Genomic DNA, 5,472 nt, shown 5'->3' on the forward strand with positions numbered 1-5,472 from the left:
GTGAGTGTATAGTGCTATATACAGTGATTAGGGCAGACAATCAGACACAACCTCAGAGAACACCAAATCAATTTAATAATTGGTTTGGTTTTCCTTTTTTCCCCCTTTTTTGAGGCATGTAATGCTCAATACATGGTTTAGTAATTATGCAAGTAATTTTTTCCTTCAAATATTCAAAAATGGGCATTGAAACGCAGAAAATAGCTTTTGCCATGAATTATTTCAGTTCTTTAGAGGGAAATTTGTGAATCATAGAAGGGAGTTTCCACTAGAGATCAAACTCCAGTTTCACACTGTAGATTTAATTTTAAGCAGCTGTGTTTTTGTTTTCAGTTTTTTTCCCCCTTGGTTAGGCACTTAACTTGGTCTTATCTCTGGGAAGAATCCTCGGGAAACATAAACATAAACTTCCTCTTTGAACTATTTTCATATTGGCTCATAAATAGTTATTCATGTACAGTTATCTTTTAAGCTGTACTTATTGATGACTGCTATTTAACTTGAATAAATCTTGATGTATGTTGTGTATCCTAAGAAGGGTAATAGAAGCTCATTTAATGTGAAAAGCAGAAACTAAAGGTGCTTGAAGAACAAAAAATAAAATAAAAAAAATAAACTCTATTAATGGTAGAAAGCCTTTGCAGTATTTTATATCTGTGAGAGGAATGACATAGAAAAAGTGAAATGTTACTCTGTGATTAAATTCCCACCACCCTAATAGAAACCAGGTGCAGTACAGTGGTTGAAATATTTTCCCATCTATTTTCTGAGAGCAAATCAGCCTCAACAGTTTTAGAATTTACAGCATGACATGCTTTGTCATCCATTTGAAAAATGGCTTGTCATGTCAGTTCTGCATTTCTAAAGCCGCTTTATGTAAATGTTGAGCAATGCAGATTTTAAACTCTGAGCAAACTTCAGATGCTTTCATTTTTATTTACTTAAAGTAATGTCAGAAACTTTAATACTCATGATAAACCTGCTTTTTATTATTAATCTGAATTTCAAAAAGGGATTGTATATAATAATTTATCACCGTTTTGGAAATCAAGGATTTTACAAAGTACAGTACTAAAGTACTAAATTATGACATTATAATTGGCAAAAAAAAAAAAAAACAGAATTAGTGGCCTCCTTAATGCATCAAGACCAAAGTCAGTTCCTTCTTTTCCAACCACACAGCCTAAAGCCAGATATATACCACATGTGTGGCTTCTCTGGAAAAACGAACTCGATTTGGGAATATATGGTCAGGAAATTTATAGCACATGTATACGACAAGCCCTCAGGGACCGGGATAGAGGTGGAAGGGAGATCTCTCAAACTCCCAGCTCCCCCAGTCCTTGTTTCCATTAGGCTGGGAAATGCAGGCTCCCAGACGGTTCAAGGGGGCCTAGTGTAAGACCTCCTGGCCAACAGCATGACCCATCCATGGGGTAGAAATCAGTTCACTTACATCTGTGATCCCCCCCCAAGCAGCTACAAGCTGAGCATTCCACATCAGTTATCATAGATAAACGAAACATAGATGTGTTAGCCAAAGCTGTGGGAGGGAGTAGAGGTGAAAAAGAGCAGATTAAAAATTGTCTGGATAATGTTCAGTTTTTCAGGGAAAAGAGTACTTTGGAGCCAACAGGCCAAAACAAACAAAAGGGTGAGTCAGCGAAGGGAAAACATTCCCAAGCTAACTGATGTTTCCTTCCCTTGCATCTGCTGTTGTTTCCACAAAAGACTGCTCTAGAGGCCAAGACATTATCTGATTAATATCCAACATGATAGGTTTTGTTCTTATTCTATGAACATCTTTTTAGTACTGGAGGAACAACATGGTTTAGTCTCTTTGGTGATTCTTATTAGAGGCTGTTAAAATCCTTATTACTGTGTTTTTCTGGCTCTTTTACACATTGGGTTATCAGAGTTGGTATTTTCCCATTGCTCTGTCTTTCTATTCCCTTCTTCACCAAACTTTTCTTTTCTTTATTCCAACCAATGGCATTCTACAAGATATCCAACGTTCATTTTTAATTTTAGGAGCCTATGGTGATTGTGTTTCCTTTGTGTCTCTTTTCCTCATTGCAATGTTCTCATTTGGATGCATTTTTAATTTATTCTTGCGTGTATAGCTCCATAAATTACTCTTGTGGAGGTTTTTTCATACTTTTAGTCATCTGTCTTTGATTTTTTCCTGCTGTTTCTGCACAGACTTATTGTCCTGTAGATTAATTATCAAATTAGTGTATCTGTTTATCAGTGAACAGGTACGAGAGAAAATATGTCCAGAAGCTCAAACCACCTAAACTGACTTATTTTGTCTGTGGAGGAGAGGTGGCTCTATTTCTAGCCTCTCCCAAATAAGGACGGTCTTTACTTTTTCTTGAAGGCGGAGCTCAACTATCATGGAGATGATTCCAATTTCAGCAACTTGTGTCCGGTATCTTGTTTTTTAAGTAATGATTCAAATCTCGATTACAATGAAGAGCTGAATCACAGTCAATCTAGCAAAATGTAGTCTTCCATTTTTTAACCTGTCTGTTTTTTGACCACTGATGACTGGAACAATGCCCATATCACAGCAGTCAAGGCTTCAACCTGTCTATCCTCCGCCATCCTGCTATTCTTGGTGCTCAGATATACCCAAAGTCCTCATCTGGAGGCAGATAAGGCTGTGCTCTAAAGGTTCACCTACTCTTTTTGCAGTTGAGATCCATAGCTTTAAGACAATAGCTAAGTTAACATGCACATACATGTCTGGAACTGATCGAAATCTTGGTTGATTGTAATTCCCAAATTTTTGTTTATATGGACACTAAATAACATGATGTGTTCATGTTGTGCGTATACATGTACCAAGCATTCATACTGTATTATATAATTTAAGCATGTGCATTTCGGGAAACTCTTTACCTGTCTGCTTTCTTAAGCAACCTGTACCTGTCCGCTCATCTTCAACTTCAGCTACTCCTTGTAGCACATTTCTTTTTTCTCAGTTCTTCAGTCATTGCCGTTGATGTAGGTTGCTTCATAATGGACCTTTGTTGCATCTTTCTATCCATACTTTATATCCACTACAGGGGTAGAGGGCAGGATGGCATTTCATCTGCAGATTGCATTTAGAGGATAAAGGTTTAGGGTAAAGAGGAAAAGTGAAGATAATTTTACCGGTACTCCAAAGATCCAAATGGGTCAGTACATGGATGCCAATTGGAATGCCGATTGGAATTCTGATTGGACCAAATCATATTAGAATCTCCAGTCTGTAATGTTAACATGACACATTTTTAATCTTATCAGACCTTTTGTCTGATTATTTGTGTCCCTGTTAATGTAACTTATGAGCTGAGTAGACCACAAGCCGCCTATTAGCACTGCTGCTTTAAATTCAGCTGCAACTGTGCCAGTGCATGCTCATAGTGATGGCTTGAAAATGCAGGTTAACCATCATCTTCTGCAAAAATCAAAGATGAGACCCTGAGGTTCCGAGAGGATACTGGTCCTAGAGATGTAAATTTGGACACAGCTCTAGAACAAACCTTTTCTCAGAAAACTAAGAGATATAGGTTTCAGCCGAAACTAATCCATCTCTGGAGGACCCCTTTAAGGTCAAATAGTTAAATGATAATTGTAATTTTTTTAAATGCAAATGCAATATCTTGCCATTACCAGCTCAGACCTTCTTTTAAAAAAAAAGCTATTAACATATCTTATCAGTTCATCTTACAGCAAATAGGTAATTCTCTTTATGTTAAATTGCTTAACTGCTGTTATTCAGCTGTTGTCCTTAGTGGCCAAATTGATTTTTATTCCCAGTGAAATAAAACACCATGCTCATCCAGACACAGCAAACCCACTTATCTTATTCATCTGAGAAAATGTCATTCTTCACCCACTCACTCCCTGTGTTTTCAATAGGTTTAAACCTATTATATTAGTAATCCTAGCTGTTGCCCACAGAATGTTTTCAGCTGATATGATATCACGAGTCTCACGTTGTGCACGGCCTGCGTGGGCATACAATAATAGAAGAAAATTCCTAAAATAATTCTGGTAGAACGATCATTGAAGCAGTTATCCTGCAGGCAGACCCATGAGCAGACTTTGAGAATCAAAATAATGATGTTTATTCTACAGGCATGAGCAAAGGCCTTCTTTTGTTTCAGGATTTCTGGTGCAAGCTTTTGTAATAACAAAAGTAAATGGTCTTGAAATTGAATCCATGCTCCTGGTGAAGAGCTGATTTGCTCTAACTTATCCGAAGAGAACTCTCTGAACTCCCATCAATCTTCAGATCTATATACAGAATAACCCTAAAGCTGAACTATGTTAAAATCATACAGAGTGGCACATTTTTTCAGCAGGGGAAATATCCTAAAAAAGCTTTCAGAGTTAAAGGAAAAATTAAATTTAGGGTTTACCATCCCCAGCAGCCCTTAAAGGGACACATTGGACACCAATGACTTATTTGGTATAATGGGGAGTTTGCTTAATTATACAGTTCAAAATATGTTGATCGTCTATGACACTGAAAGAATTTCACGTGTTGTTGAAGTTTTTTTCAAGGCAGCCAAAGATTAGTGTGTATTTATGGCAGCATGGTGTTGAATGGATTGTTACTTGTGATGCCTTCAAGTACTTTACGTAAAACCTAGTTGTCTATCAAATCTGAGGTTTATAGTATAAGAGAAGAAATATACTGAGAGTTAATTAAAAAAATTAACTTTCAGTGCAGCATAGTTTTTATTTATATGCTACAAACTAAACTACTCTTTCAAAGTATTCCATTAAAAATAGAAAATAATTTATTTACATTTGAAAGGGGTAGAATTTGTACCTCACATACTTTAGCCTTCACATGCATCATGCTTAGTTAGTCCCTATATTACAGTGAAAAAGTATTTGTTCTCTTAAAAGTTAGCTCCTTTTTTTTTTGTTAAACTTAAATGTTTCCACAATTTCCCCATTGTGGGACAAATGGATTTTCTATTCTATTTTTCTATTCTATTTTAAATCTAAATACTAATACATATCCTTGTTTTTAAATGATTTGGTTCGCCATGGGAAAAAAACAACAACAAAACACTACAACAATAACTTTGCCCTATGGAAAAGCTATAACTGTACTCCATACGATCATGAAGCAAAACTCCTTTGCTAGTTAGATCTAGACCTTATTACAGCCAGACCTGTATGATCAAGAAATAACTAGAACCGTCTGACAACAGGAAGTAGGCCAAAAAAAAAATGTAAAAATATATTTGAAGACTTGGAATAGATTAGAATACATTAGAATAGAATAGAATAGAATAGAATAGAATAGAATAGAATAGAATAGAACGACTGATTATTTCACCAATCAGTTTAATGATTGAGAAAACATTTTTTGTTTTGTTTGCTACACCAAACAACAGTTTTTAATTATATCTACTTTATAATTTTGTGGAAACTTGATATTTAATATTTTGGTAAATATATATA

General features: G+C 35.7%; 1 protein-coding gene across 2 annotated transcripts in view; it reads left to right on the forward strand.

The window, feature by feature from the left end:
- The window catches only part of LOC107092104 (stAR-related lipid transfer protein 13-like), an 80,077-nt gene that overhangs the window by 33,878 nt on the left and 40,727 nt on the right, over positions 1–5,472 (forward strand). The window lies entirely within an intron of this gene.

The sequence above is a fragment of the Cyprinodon variegatus genome, unplaced genomic scaffold (assembly GCF_000732505.1).
Source record: "Cyprinodon variegatus isolate N-32 unplaced genomic scaffold, C_variegatus-1.0 Scaffold367, whole genome shotgun sequence".
In the NCBI taxonomy this organism is placed as follows: Eukaryota; Metazoa; Chordata; class Actinopteri; order Cyprinodontiformes; family Cyprinodontidae; genus Cyprinodon; species Cyprinodon variegatus.